The sequence below is a fragment of the Camarhynchus parvulus genome, chromosome 6 (assembly GCF_901933205.1).
Source record: "Camarhynchus parvulus chromosome 6, STF_HiC, whole genome shotgun sequence".
Lineage (NCBI taxonomy): Eukaryota > Metazoa > Chordata > Aves > Passeriformes > Thraupidae > Camarhynchus > Camarhynchus parvulus.
In genome coordinates, this window is record NC_044576.1 from 15045387 (window position 1) to 15060660 (window position 15274).

A 15274-nucleotide genomic window follows, 5' to 3' on the forward strand; every position below is an offset into this window, starting at 1 on the left:
TACTGATACTTTTCCATCCTCTGCAGGTAATTATATCACATAATAGAAGTGGAACTGGTGCTTATTGCATGATAATTCACGTAATGGGAGTAGTTTGCTGCTGTATTGCAGCAGAGTGTATGATCTGGGGGGTGAGTAGGATGGTTTTTGGATTTGGGGGCAGGTTTTTTCCAATTGGTGGGGAAATGAGGCCTGGAATTCTTCACTGCTTCTGTAAAAATTTGTCATCTGCGCCAGCCTAAAGATATATTAATAGTATCATGATCTCTTACATGCATGGTTGGTCCTGTTGCCTAGATACAAACATAAAGTGATTAGAAAGATATCATTAATATGAAGTGAACAAAATAGATCATAGAAGTACCCAATTATGTGTTCTTCCTGTGTGCCCACCATGCATACTGGTACTTGACTCTTTTGCTTGCTTGTTGCTGATTGTGCTTCGCTCGAGTGCTGCATTAGGCTTTTCACTAAGCTGCAAGTGTAACCTGTGTGGTATTTTCTGCCAGCTCTGTCTCTGTGGTTTCTTCCCTGTTCTTTGAAATATACCCTTATCAGTTTTTTCTCACATCATTTGTACCCTTCTGTGGTCTGTTACCTTTGTGTATCTGATCAAATGCTGTTGTGTCTCCTGAACTTTTTTCAGTATGCAATTGTATTTTTAGATTCTGCGTACTGCACTACTCTTGGTAAATATATGCACTGTGTCACATGAAGGAGTATTAAAAATGCTACAAAAGCCCCTTGTTTTTTAACATCTCCCTAGGGTCTTGTGATGGATTTGTTAAGGCTCTGGGGAGATGTCCCTTTCTAACCTAGCTTCTGGTTTAGCTCTTTGCTTTTCCATCATTTCTTGCAGCATTTCTGATTTTCTTAATAAAAACACATACTTCTGATACACTCTTAGCTGGTTTTGCATGCTTTTTTTCAAGTGTAGATGAAAATGTCTGTGGCTAGCTTGCTTTTTTTCTTAGTGACACCTTTATTTTTAAAGTCTGCACTCTAACTTGTGTGATTTTTCTCTTTCCAGCTGTTGTAGTGTAGCACTCCATCATACTGTAGTTATAAGAGTGAAGAAACTAAAGCAATTTTTTAGTTCTCCTGATTTAACAACCAGCTGCTGGAGGTGACTGCAGTGGCAGAGTTCCTCGTTTCCTTCAGTTGTGGAATGAGCTGTCTGCTTAAACCCTGCTTGTGTAGGCCTTTGGTATGAACTGGCGTGAACTTAGGAGAAGAAGGAAGGATGAAAATAGTGGTGCTGGCTTCCTAAATGCAGGATGGTAAAGAAAGAAAATATTTCCTGCTTTCTTTTGGAGAATTGTTGCATGTTGTTCAACCGCCACTATTTCTGTGAATGAGCGTTAGGCGCAGGCATTACACGTGTGTGTTATTTGGTGATAAGGGAGGGGAGAGGAGGATTGTTTTGTGGTTTATGAGCTTGTAACTGTGATTAGAAAATTAAATCTAGGCCTCTTGCTCTGCTTTTCATGTGAACTTTGGTAGTTCACTCATTGCTGTTTCAGTTCTGTTTGTGTAAAATTTGGATAATACTTCTGTTTGTGTGCTGTATCCATTTCTTTTGTAAAGGACGTGGTACAGCATCTGTCTTCTGGTAGGCATACAGAAATCTGATTACATATACAGATACTGTTAGAATCCTAGTGGTTTTGGTTGGAAAAGACTATCTAGTTACTAGCACTCCTGCCATCACCAGTGACACCTTTCCACTAGCCCAAGTTGCTGAAAGCCCACCCAACCTGGCTTGAACACTTCCAGGATGGGGCATCTGCAGCTTCTCTGGATGATATATTTCTGTGCCCCACCACCCTCATAATAAAGAATTTCTTCCTAAATAAAACCTGCCCTCTTTCAGTTAGAGGAATGGCTTTAAACTAAGTCCTATTACTACATGCCCTTGTAAAAAGGGCAGCTATGTCTTTGGGTAGATACATAATATGCAACGAACCTAGCCTTGGCTGAAGCCTTTTGGTATGCGCTGTAATGTAAATAGAAATGAGAATATAGTTGAAACAAATGATACAAAGTTTTCTCAACAATTTGGTCACAAAACACTTTGCCGTTTTTGACAGTAAGTGACATTTTTAAGTGTTGTCATAATTACTGTGTGATGGCTTTCAGATGTCATATATCCATGCACAAATACATTGAAGAAAGATTGCTGTCTGTCATTTCATTAGTTTGTTTCTTTGATGTCATTATTGTTTTATTTTAACAGCTAGTCTCCTTTCTGGCTTACTTTGAGGCATAGAGTGCACTGATGAGAAATAAAAAAGGAGAAGAGAATGCTGTATCCAGTCATAGAGGTGCTGTGTGTAATATGGTGTCCTGTTCTTAGTACCCAATCTGCTGTTTTGGAGGAAGTGATAGAATCTTTATTTTTTGTGTTACGGAAAATTGATCAATGGAAGAAACTGACCTGGATTGCTCCAGTCTGAACTCAGACTACAGCAGTCCTACATGATCTTTCTCTTTACTGTGTTCTGGAACAATGGACTGCTCAGATATTTTCGCACACCATATTTGAGGGAAGATGAGGGCCAACTGAAAGTAGCTCAGGAGAACGTAATAGCAAAGGAAACATGACCTACCAGGACAGAATGGAACAATCAGAATTATTCAGGCTAGAGGAGCTACAATAATGTAAAAATTTTAAAGTGTGCTGCAAAGAGGAAAAAAAAATTCTCTCCTATTCTGTCTGCCCAGAAGTAAAGGGTGTAAATTGTATAATTAGAATTCAGGAAAAGCTTTCCAACAGCGCCAGCAGTTAAGCAGTAGACTGGATTGCCTAGAAACCAGGCATACTCTGTCCTGGAGGATACTAGCAGAGATAACAGGCAAATGTGAAAATGCTTTAGATGTCACTGATCCCAAGCCTGTTGCCTGTGATTTCAAGGGTACTGAAATGGTTTCTATATAGTTTTCCCTTCAATTTTAGGCGTATTCTTTGTGCTGATAATTTTCATTGAATTTTCATGAGGATTTTTCTTTCTGCTAAATATTGCTTCAATCAAGCTGAACTTAAATACATTAAAGGTGAAGATATAGGTTTAGAAAGTGTATGCTAGAGAATGCTAATATATATGATGTTGGGGTTTTTTTCTAAACATCTTGTTTACTTTTTTACAGTGCTGATCACATGACTGTTTTCACTGACAGACAACATAAATTCTTACAGAGTAATGACAGGAAATTTATAGCTCATAATTAAAGACCTCTCTTTCTGGTGTTTATTTCTTTCTCATTTTCTTTGTTGCTATGGTTTCAGACTGTCCAAGAATTCTCTCTGTTAGAATTTCCTTAAATAATACACATTATTCTGTATATTGCACCCACCTCACTCAAAGTTGTGTCCAGATGAAATTTTATTTGTTTTGCTTCCTTTGGCAATTATTTAATAACAACCTGAAAAAAATAGATGCTGATCTTTGAGAACTCCACAAATACCCTTAATCCATGCTCAAAACTGATCAGTGAGTCTTGTTTCATTTCTTTTTGCCAGTTTCCTGCTTGTGACAGTACTTTGTTCTTCTTGCCTGCACAGTGACTTGAGTAGCCCTTTGTGAAGGACTATACCAAATCTTTTGAGGAAGTTCCAATAAACAATGTGTTTTTGTATTCCTTTACTCCATCAAGTTTTTTTTTAATCCTTGAAAGAATTCAGCTCCTTAACAAATCTACCTTGTGTTCAATTCATCTTGTCCCCTTAACTATGCAGAAATCTTCAGTGTTCGTTCCCATGGTCTTAAGGATTCTCCTTCTGTTTGTTTCTGAAAAGTCTTTGGGTTTTTGCAGACTTCCCAGTTACAGGATACCAGGCTTACTTTCTGACACTAAGGTGATGCTTACAAGTGGGAATTCAGTACAGGACTCGATGGACATTTTCTGTGTATAAGTTCTCACACAGCCCCGCTCTCCTGTCCCTGCGTAATCTGTGCAGAGTGCCATTACGAGTATTTGTGCAGATGCACAATGCACTGAATCTAAAACAGAAAAGTAACCTGGCTAACCACAGGGCAGTGGTGGCATGACAAAGGCAATGTGCTGCTGGTTAATGTGTGGGGAGGGGAAGGGAGACAGCTGCTGCCTTCTAACAGCACCCCTGGCATAACCGTGTATTGTAACTGGCTTAAGAGACGTCAGATTGTGTGTTTTGGTCTCTTGCATTAGATAATTCCGGCTGAGAGTAGAAAATTCTCAACAGGAAGTCACAGAAATGTGAACGTGGTAGTGCTGAAGAATACTCTATTTAGCCATGTGGAGTCCCTGTATTGTTGTATCTTACTGAAAAATGTATGGTTTTACACCTTTATTAGAGGCTGGGGTCTTTCTAAACTTCTAAGATGCCAAATGTTAGAAGTGAATTAACAATGGAGACACTAACAGAGGAACTAGAGATAGTAGAACTAATTGGAGAATATAAAAATAAAGTGCTTCCCACTTGTGGGGAGGCCTTGGAGAGAATTCAGTCAAAATGGTTTAACAAGAAATGTGTTTGTGTGCGCTCCAGGGAAGGAGTGAAACTGGAAAAGCACTGGTTTTTCAAGCACCAGAAACATTTGGAGTGAATAGCTGCACAGCAGATAAATCAGTTTACAGATGTGTCATGGTAGCAGGTGGTAAATTAATACAGTTTTGAGTTACAAAAATTAAAGAGAAGGTCCTTCTTGAACAACTGTGAGAGTTAACTTGCAAGTTGTACCAGGCTCACACTTCTTGTTTTTAGAGAGATATAAACTGAACTGAAGAGATTAGAGGGACAAATGGCAAAGGAGTACAGACCAGGGGACCTACAGGCACACATGCCTTCTTGGCTATATGATAACCAGAAATGTAGCTGAGAGATGTGATAAGAGTCTACAAATATTTGAAAGGTGCAGACTTGAAAGATAGAAACTAATTAAATTAGTAAAGTGAGAAGGGGCATAGCTAGAAATAAGGGAATGAGGTTATAAAATATATTGAAGTATGGAATAGTCTGCTCAAAGGAAAGACTGGAAGAACAAATATATAAAAACAAATATATAATACAGAAGACTGATAGAAATAGTCAGGAAATACTCTAACATCAAAGACTCAATTTTCTAATGAAAATAGATTAAATAATTTGGAAATCTTTTATCCCTTTAATTTATGTTTGCTTTTGAGGTATGAGGACAAGTTGGCAGACTCTCTTAACTCTTTAATATTGCCTCCATACTGCTTCCTGCTGATTCAAATCTACATTATTGCATACCAGTCTTAGATACTGCCTTTCTTCAGGAAAAAAGTATTTTAAAAAGGAACAGTTGGGCAAACAGTATGAAAAGGTATAGGGGGAGAAAAAAGGTGAGTAAGTTTCAGGAATTATGTCAAGAATGGTGTCCTGCTGCATTCTGTTTAAGAGCTGTAGCTGCAGATACATGGGAGCAAACCAGTACCAGATATAGAGGTCTAGTTGCACTGGTTTGCATCTAGTTTCCTGTTTGCATCTAGTGGGGAAGGTTAAGGGAGCACCTGGACTGTGAATTACTGTTTGTGTTATGTGTGGCCACCTGCACATGATAGGATGGTATGAACAGGATTGACACCTTTTTAATGTAGAGGAAGGCAGCAGAGAATTTTTCATTAATGAAATGAAGTGCGTCTTAAAATTCCATTCAGAAAGTCAGTTTGGCTGCATCTGAACGAATAGGGAGCAGCCCTAAGCTGCTCTGTTTGGGTGGTGCCATAGGGCAAATAGTAAAAGGTGTTCAGGTTCACCACTCCCCTCAGTAACTTCTCTGGGTATGTGCCAGGTGCCTGCTGGGCTCCGGTGTGGTGGAAATGAACAATGAGGAGTCATCATGTGGAGCTGCTGCCCCAGACCCCAACTTGAGGGAGGAAGGACTTGCCTATGCTTGGCATTTGCTGGGTGATTCCTGCCGGCTGGAAGGCAGCCCTGGGAATTAATTTGAGGAGATTATTTAAAGAATTTGGAAAGTGTACCGGTCTGGGGATGTCCCTTTGCAAAGCAAAAAACCCTGAATCTTTGTTTTCAAACGCAAGTATGAGACAGCAATTTATATTGCTCCATTTAATTTCTATACTGGGTCTCTCCATATCCCCAAGATTAGCTCAGTTGGTCAGAGCATGGTGCTAATAGCACCAAGGCTGTGGGTTTGATCCCTCTATGGACCATTCACTTAAGAGTTGGACTCAACCGTCCTTGTGGATCTCTTCCAGCTCAGAATATTCTGTGTTTCTGCTATTATGCAGTCTGCAGAAGAATTTCAGTTGCTGTCTGAGCTCTGGTATTGAGGACTTCCTATGGAGGCATGTTTTAACTTTCTCATTACAAAGTAATGTTGTTATGTGAAATTTAAGGCCAAGTTCTCTGCCAGTTATAGTCAAGGAAGTTAGAACTCTGTTGCCCAGTGGACTGTTAACTCTTAAAACAAACCAAGGGCTTCTTAGCATATTTTTTCTCTTCCTCCTTTTCCTTCTATATACTGGGGGTTGGTTTCTATGATTGAGAAATACTGCATTTGCTTTCACTTGACATATTTTTAGGGAGCCACAATAGTGTGCACTGTGTTGTTGAATATTTTCTGTTTAGAACAAAGCGGTTGGTTGCACAGCCTGTGTGCAGTGCTCTTCATATGTGTATAAAATAAAGTACTCTTTGATCTTTCTTTCCTGTGTATCTCTAATCTAGACTCATTCTGGGATTTTTTTTCCCCAGCTGGAGGGTGTGCTTGTAAGCCAGGCATTGTTGACTTTGCTCTGTGTGTTGGCTGGTGAACAAAGGCACTGCTGAAAAGGTAAGTGCTTAACTTCCATCCTCTTTGATGCAGGTTTATGTTCAGAGGAACTAATAAATCCAGACTTGCCAAACCTGTCACCTTAAACTGTATCTAGGTTTGCAATGGAAAAAGTCTAATCTACCAGCTCATAAAATTGCAAGCATCAGCCATCAAAACACTGTGAGACTCTGGTTTAGTGTAAATTGTGTGGCATTCAGCAGCACTGGAGACCAGAGAAGCTGACAGGTAGGCATGTTTCATTTGTTGAACAGATCTGAATTTAGAGCTAGAGAAATCTCTGAGACCCTGAAAATAAATGATACAAATGAAATACTCAGCCTGTCATCTGCGTGGGAAGGGATGGCTGAGAGGGGCATGCATGACTACGTATTTCCTATGTAGTTGTGTGAATTTCTCTTAAGATTCTATGTTTACCATATCAGCTGTCTTCTGACGGTAGCTGAGGTACCTGAGCATTAACTGAACAGTTTTCATCGAATCGACAGGACTGTTTATAAGTTGGGGAATAAATTTAATGGCATTGCTCTGCTGTGAGTACTTATCAGGAGTTTTTCAAAATCTTCCCCTTCAGTCAGTGAAATACTGAGTGTGCCAGGCATGTAGAAGTGTAGTGACTAAGGGGAGTGTCAAACTTAGTTTATAGGAAATAAACAAAACTTTGTTTATAGGAAGTTATTAGTATTCTGAAGAAGGGTGGATGAAAGTAAGTATGTGATATTGTAATGTCTGTATTCTGTTTTCCATGAGACTGCATTAACCATCAACCCAATTTCAAGATGTATCTTTGAAACCATGAAAGGCAAGGCAAGATTCTCCTCCTCATTTTGTGTATAGATAAATTTGTCTGGTAAAGCAAGATGTTGTTCTGTGATTATCTTGCTCTGTGATTTCAAGAAGAACCTATCTGACCAAGGACTGTTACAGTCTCCTGACTGAAGGACACTAAAATCAGTAGTTTACTGCATACAATTCCAGAAGTAGTTCTGTGTGGCAGAAATATGTCCCTGGCTGACATTTGACATGACAGTATGCATTGAATTTAAAATTCCATTTGGTTTGCAATGTTTCCTCTGTCAGGAAGTGGTGAGATGCAGTCATGAGGAATACGATATCAAGAAAGATTAGCAAGCAAGCAAGAAATAAGTTTAATTTAAGAGGTGGCAGGTAGATGTAAGGATCTGTCCTGGAAGAAGTTACAGTTATGAAATTGTAATTTTATTAAATAATCATAAAGAATAATTCTGTGTACCTAGGGGCTTGTAGAGAATAATCATTTCTAATAAGGTTGAGTTTAGCAATTACGATGATACTCTTGAGGCTAAGCATTTTTGGTCTTTCTACTGTTAGTGGCTAAGTCATGTGAGACTTAGTGATACAACTGAGCTGAGTTGGAAATAGCATTTTGGGTTTTTTTCTTCTAAAGCTTGCTGTTGTAGGCAAGGCTCTAGAAGTAAGTAAATCTTACATGTTGAAGAAAACTGTAAGGGCAGTTTCCTGACGAGCCATGTGTTTTTGTGCTTGTCCTCTAGAAAACATGGATTCCTTGAAAAGAGGCAAACCTTCCCCCATCCCAAGCAACTCTCTTAATTTTATTTCTCAGTGTGATGCTTTTATGAAATATGTAGTCTCGGGAATCTGCATCAAGTTGCTTCTTTCCTCCTGTCATTTCTCTCACTCTTCTAAATAAGTTACTCTTTGCCCTCTGCCATAGCCATGTAACTGGCTGAACTGTGGACGTGCAGTGGCTTCGTGCAGCTACAAAAGCAATATATAATGCACAAGGCAGGTTTTTTAATGAGACAGCCTGATGAGACCAGTGATACAAACATCACTGGATTTAGTGATGTAGTTTTAGATATCAAAAGAAGCTGATTGCTCATCCCTCCTGTTTGGTGATATCTGTTTCTTTGTACTTTGATTTGTGATGCAGGAAGGCTTGAATATCTTTTTTCATACATGTAGAATCTGTAGAGGGATCTTTGGAGTCCTTAATTAGCATACTGCATTTTCACTTCCTTTTCCATACCAAGAGAATGGATGACTTGGAAGTGGTTGTATGTATGTAGGTTTACTGCTGGAAAACTTTCTAAGATCCCTTTTGAGATCCTCACTCACACCAGAAATTCAGGCACAGGACAAAGTTTTGGACCTCTGTGTTGAAAACACCAGATTTGAACATGGAGTTGTGTTCTGCTGAGATATCTGGGCGTGTAGGGCTGTATTATCAGCAACTGCCTGAAGCAGACACTTCCTGCTGAGGAATCTTTTTCCACCAGACATCTCCCCCTCCAGTAAGCATCCTTGTGATTCCTTTCAGATGTGCTGGCCATTGTGGATTCGAGTGTATGAGGATGGATATTGCACTGAATTTGGTGTCTCTCCCAGACTGGCAGGGTTGTTCCCAGCTGTCAGTGACTCACAGTAGCCAAGTTGCTGTCTCAGAGTTCAAGTGAATGGAATCTGCAGTTCAGTTTCTCTTGATTTGTTTGGCAGAGATGAAATTTCCCATGAACTAGCAAGAGCAGGAGGGAGAGTCCATATTCAAAGTAGTAGCTTTGAAGTTGTGTTGGGTCTAAAAAATCTGTAAGAAATGCTGTCCTTACTTCCTCAGCTCTTCCTTGGGAATAACTCCTCCTCAGGTGTTTCCTTTTGTTTTGTCTAGCTTCTTCCACTGTACTTATTGCCAACAATCTCCAGTTTCCAGAACTGCATTAAATATGTGATAAATGTATGCCACATGATTGTCATCTTGTTCTTTCTCTGAATGGATGGCAAACTTAATTTGGATTTAGTGGTTCTGTTTTCTCAGCAGGGTAACTACTTTATTTATGCCAAAGAAAAAGGGCACAAATGTCATTGATGCAATTCATTCATAAATTAATTTATTTACTGAGTGAAAAGTTAGATTTTATCCTGTCTTTTTTGCATCTTGACATTTTTACCAAGCAGGTTATCTTGTGGTAACATGGAAGGATATTTGAAATAACTGGAGCATACCACGTACAATGGGGACGTGATTTTACATGTTGATTTTGACAGTTGTTCTGATAGTGTGTGATTCCTCTAGAGAGCCTGCTGGTCTGCTATAGAGCTTATGTATTCAGTGTTTGAATGTAGGCAGTATTAAGTGCTGGCTAGTGAACAACACTGATTCTTCCAGAATCAGTAGGAACCTTTCAATTTTGTTTATTTTCTTGGAAGACGGCTGTTAAGTGACTGAGAATCACTATCAGTTTCCAAAATAAATAGGTCTTCTGAAACTTATTTGCCTTCTTGTTGCTCTGTTACAGAGTATCAGAATATTGGAAGCAAGTTCAGTCTGAACACTTGTAGCTGGATTATAATGCCGGTCAACCTTGGGCATGTGTATGAAGAGTATTTTCTAGTTCAGGGTGCTCTTAGAAAATGCATGCGAGTCCAAGAAAATAGCAGATGTTTGCTATTCAATGTTGTGGCTTTTCTATTGTCGTTAATCTATTAGAAGAAAGCTCCAAGAACCCAGAGTAAGAAGATGATATTCAGTTCACTAATCAGTAAACAAAGAAGGGAAGAAGTAGTAGATACAGTTTTATTTTCTGGTTATGCTAAGTAAGAACAGCCCAAGAAGATTAAATGTGTATATATTTCAGACTTCAGGTGTATTTTTCCATTAAGCAGGATTGCTTTCTCCTCTCCAGATCTATATTTGCTTCTGTTGTCTACCCTTTTATAAACAATAATCCTGTCTTTTTCAATGGAATTACAGATAGTGAAACTCCTCTGTTTCTATGTAGCACAGATTTGCCAAATCGAGTTTTAGGGCATGGTATTCATAGTGAGGTTAAGGACCCTTTAGAGGTACTTCTCTCTATTACTACAAAGTACTTGTTTTACTGTCTGGTAAAAACAGGGGGTTTTTTGTTACATTCACCATCATAGGGAAATACTGAAATAGTTTTCCTGCCCCAGAGTTACTCTCAATGCATGTGGAGGGCAAGAGTTTAATGTGTTGACTGAAGACTTGTTTGCATGAATGCATTGAGAAAAGGTAAAATCAATGTTTTAAAGCTAGGAAGTCAGTATGTAGTAAACTCAAGTACCAACAAGTACCTTAAATCATGGTGTAGACTTATTATTTAGAAAAAAAGTTTGCCTGAGTTTGCTGTGTCTTTAGCTTTCTTTCTAAATACCTGAAGAATGAAAGCTCCTGTATATGACAAGGAATTTTGTAATGATCTCCCCTACTGATTTCAGCGACATATTCAATTCCTCAGAAGTCATACAGTACATGCAAAAGTTCTTTATGTTAATCACTTGGATTTCTTCATGTTGGTGTTGTGGCACTGACTTTGGTGGTTGTTCAGAGTCTTAAGAGCAATCTTTGCTAGAGGACATGTCATAATTAATATCAGACTAATTGGAGTGACCTGTGGTCTTAGAAATGTACTAGAAATTGTGCTTACGAATGTACAGTAGATGATAATACTGAAAATATTGTGTAGATACTGTTTGTTACCCAGACTTCAACATGCAGTGTTTTCTAGTCACTTTAAAGCCTAGGAAAGGATACAAGCAGGGGCAGAGAGCTACATACACAAGTGAGAAGTACCACAGTACCAGATAAATATGATTCTAACTTTTTTAAAGTGTTGAATACTTCAGCACAGGGTATTTGGAACCCCTCCGGCATGCACAATTGAGGGAAAAGAGGAGAAAAAGAGCCAGATAGAAAACAGATATAAACTTGCACAAATGTCCAATATTTGAGCAACATAAACTCCAGCTCTGAATTGTCCTCTGTACTATCTTACAGTTTCCTGATTTTTATGAACTAATATAAATAATTGCAGGGAATCTGCATCAAAATTCACTCTGTTTCTAGAAGCTTTTTGTGGAAGAGGATTTCCCACAAAAGACTTAGTAAATTTATCTTACTTTGCCCTCTACTCTACCTTTTCACTCAGTTATGTAATTTATAACTTTTGTTCTTCCTTGCCCTCTTGATAGTTCAGAATTCCAAATCCTTCAGTCATTCTCTCCTTGCAGCTGCTGTCTGAACTCATTCCATCTGACTTATGCAGTCTAATAGAGGAAATCTTAGACAAAGCATGTAATCTTATGTTTTGGAAATTAGGAATCAAAAGCATATGTTTCAAGTGAGGAAGGGACTATCTCCATCTCAGAGTACCTGATCTGCAGTCCTAAGTGGCTCATCCTGTGTCAAAAAGTGAATAATCTAATAAATTTCTATCTGTCATCAAGATAGCCAGTCAAAACCAGAGCTTTTAAGACAAGAATACTGTAGACTGTTTCTTTTATTGAGCCACTTGAGGGGCTCTGAATGTAAGGGACTTTGCTGTATGTGCATGTAGCATCAAAGGCAGAAAATGTGCGGAAGTCCTTCAGCTAAGTCCTAAAGACAGCAAGCAGTCTCAGGGTCAGCTGTGCAGCACTGACTAGTTGGCAGATTGTCTTCTCAACCTGAAATGGCACCTGGAGCTTACTGTTTGCCATGTCATTATTAAAAAAGTACATATTTATTCTTTTGGCTCCACAATGTTTTAAAAGCAGTTTACAGCTTCATGTCTGTTCTCTCTTCTCCTAGTGCTCTATGGCTCTTGTATTTGACCTGTTTTCTTGAGCTGAAATGTTTTATCTTGCCATAAAAAGAGGTCTCTGTTGCTTTTGTTATCTATGTTGTAACTTCAGTAGCTGAATTTGAAGTATGGAAATTGCTTACTTTCCAAGATAGTAGGGGTGAGGAAAAGCAGCAATGTGAGTAGGTGCATCAGTGTAATATACGAGAGAATAGTGTGATGATGAAAGGCAGTGAGCTTCTAAATAGGCACAGGGAGAATGTGTGTGTGGTAGAGAGGGAGGTGTCTCAAAAAGCTGTGTTTGTTCTCTTGAGGCTCCCGAGTGCTATAATTGAGTCAACATGTCAAATTGAAGTATGTCCTGAGCTTTGGGAGCAGGGGAAAACGGCATCTTCTGCACATACAGATTTGGATGAACCCCATCTTCCTGCAATAATAAGCACTCTGCTTTTGCACTGCTGAAACTACAACTCAACAGAATAGCTGCCCAACCAAGCTCTATAACTGATGTTTCTCTAAGAACTTTAAATCTTTGTTTGGTTGGGAAGCTGTGAGTAACTGGCTTCACCTTTGCTTCTGATGCAGATATGAACAAAGGTGACAAGCAGAGGGGAATATAACTGAATTCGCTATTGAGATACAGGCAAAACAAACTGAAAGGGTCTTCCTTCATTTATTTCTAAGTCTCAGAGAAACAAAGATCTGTATGTCTTGCCATATTTCTTATGTTGGTGTAATGTTTTGGGGATATACTGACTTCCCTTTACTGTAGGATTTTTGTGTTTTAAATGGATGGAAAAGGGTTGATTACAGCCCTTTGTCCTGGCGGTTTGTTGCAGCCTTTGGCTGTGTGACTTCATGCATGATTCTGCACTGGCAGCTCTCTCCTTGGCTGTAGCTCATTGCAGCATTGCTCTAGGAAATCATATGAAATTGAAAGTTCTTTAAAACCAATGTTTCCTTGATAACATGCTAATTTTGTCTTGATTGGGTTTTATGTAAAATACCTACCTTTGGTGCTTTTGTATTTTATAAATCATGCTTACTGACATATCTGATGATCTGATTGTTTCCATAGTGACAGCAATGGCAAAAACCTGAAAAAGGAAGGTGACAGCTCTGTATTTTTAAGATGAACTGTTTTACAGAAGAATGGTTTGAGGGGGTGGCAATACAGTAGAGTTTTTTCAAGCAGTAACAGGATATATTTTTTCAAGCAGTAGTACTTACTTGGAGGTCAGCGAGGAAAGATTTGGCTTGCTATTTTGGCATTTATTTGCGGGGGGAAGTAGTGAGCGCAAGGTTAATCTAGGTAATATGAGATGTTTTCAGCAACGTCTCCTTCCTTGCTGCTCCAAAAGATGATAAAATCGTGAAATGCAGAAAACCGAAATGTGCAGATTATCTTCACAGAAAAGGTAGATGTCAATATGCCTGTGAGAAAATGTGTTACATACTTTTGTTTCAAAATTTCTCCCTTCCAAATTCGTAAACTAAGCACGGGAGGCTTTTAGTAATAAAAATCAGACACAAAGGCAACCTTCTTTTGTCCTCTGGTAAATTCAGTTAGTTTTATTTTATATTCTGGGAACAAGGCTTTATTCCCTTTCATTACACATCATATTAATTGCATTTGAAAGTAAGATACCTTGAGAGAATGTAGGCATATTTGTTTAGAGTCCATGCTGCAACAGAGAGGGGTTTTTTCAAAGCATTTTGTAGGAGCCACAAGCTTCCCTAACATTCCCTTTTGTCGTTGGTGTCGATGCTTCTTCCTGTGGTGCAGTCACTTGAAGCAGTTGCCTGACATACAATATATGCCTGCTGTTTTTATATCAGCACAGACAAGTGAGAGGAGATAATGTGAGAGATGTTTGTAAACTATGTGAAATATTTTCATTTGGGGGCTAACTTTTTTCTGTGAATCTATGGTTAGCATTCTAGTTGAATCACCATACCTGGAGGTATTTAAAATATGTGTAGATATGGCACTTAGGGACTGCCAAGTCTACCACTTGGTTTGATTTAGGTGTACCTGACAGTGCCAGCTTGATGGCTGGACTGCATCTTAGAGGTCTTTTACAACCAAATGATTCTGTGACTCAAAGCATGCTTCTCCTGCCCACCCTATCACAGTGCCTTGGATCTGTGGTCAGGCTGGGGACCTTGTGTCCAGGTGGTTCTAGAAAGAGCTTAGAAAGGATAAGTCAGGCTGTGCTGCCCATCTCCAGGTGGCAGACACATCCTCCAGCCCTGGGGAAATCAAGTGGCTGGTAGTAAGACACAGGTGCAATGCTCCAATTTAACACATTGTTAAATTCATACCTCTTATGCCTTCCAGCAAAAATGTGGCATCATACTGTAAACTGAATATGTGTTACATCTTATTACACTGGGGAAGAGAAGCTGGCAGCTGGGAGTTTGTGTTGCTTTTTAAGTTGCACAGGTTGGTTGGTTATCTGTGCCTGAGGCCTCTTAGGTCACATCTGCATTAGTACCTCAGCTGCTTCTTCTATCATTTTGGTGTCTTGGGAGTGGTGTGTATAAAAATATGTAGTTTATGGTTCTTCTTTATATTTATCTGCAGTGTTCTGATCAGCTTGTTGAAAAGTGTTTGATTCTGGTTTTCCATTGACCTGAAGGAAGGGGAAGTTTCCATTTTTTTACAACTGGGATCACTGTGTAAAACAGGGAAGTGGTTAAGAAATCATGGGAGCAGTTAGTTGTTGCAGAAAGGCTGAAGAAAATGGTGTCATCTGTTCTAAAAAATGTCTTCTTATTTGCAGAATGATACAAATGTAAATAATTTTTTTTCTTAAGGAGCTGGTACATTTATAGATACTTGAGTTGTTGAAATGCTGACTTAGTGGAAAAAAAGATTGGTTAGTTGGTGTT

General features: G+C 39.0%; 1 protein-coding gene across 3 annotated transcripts in view; it reads left to right on the forward strand.

The window, feature by feature from the left end:
* Nucleotides 1-15274, forward strand: part of NDST2 (N-deacetylase and N-sulfotransferase 2) — a 125746-nt gene that overhangs the window by 16947 nt on the left and 93525 nt on the right. For 2 of the 3 annotated variants that reach the window (XM_030951015.1, XM_030951016.1), the window contains exon 2: nucleotides 6722-6800. The exons of the other annotated variant lie outside the window; for it this stretch is intronic. The gene's annotated coding sequence lies outside the window, so the exon portion shown is untranslated. The remainder of the gene's footprint in view (nucleotides 1-6721; nucleotides 6801-15274) is intronic. 3 annotated transcript variants of the gene reach the window in all.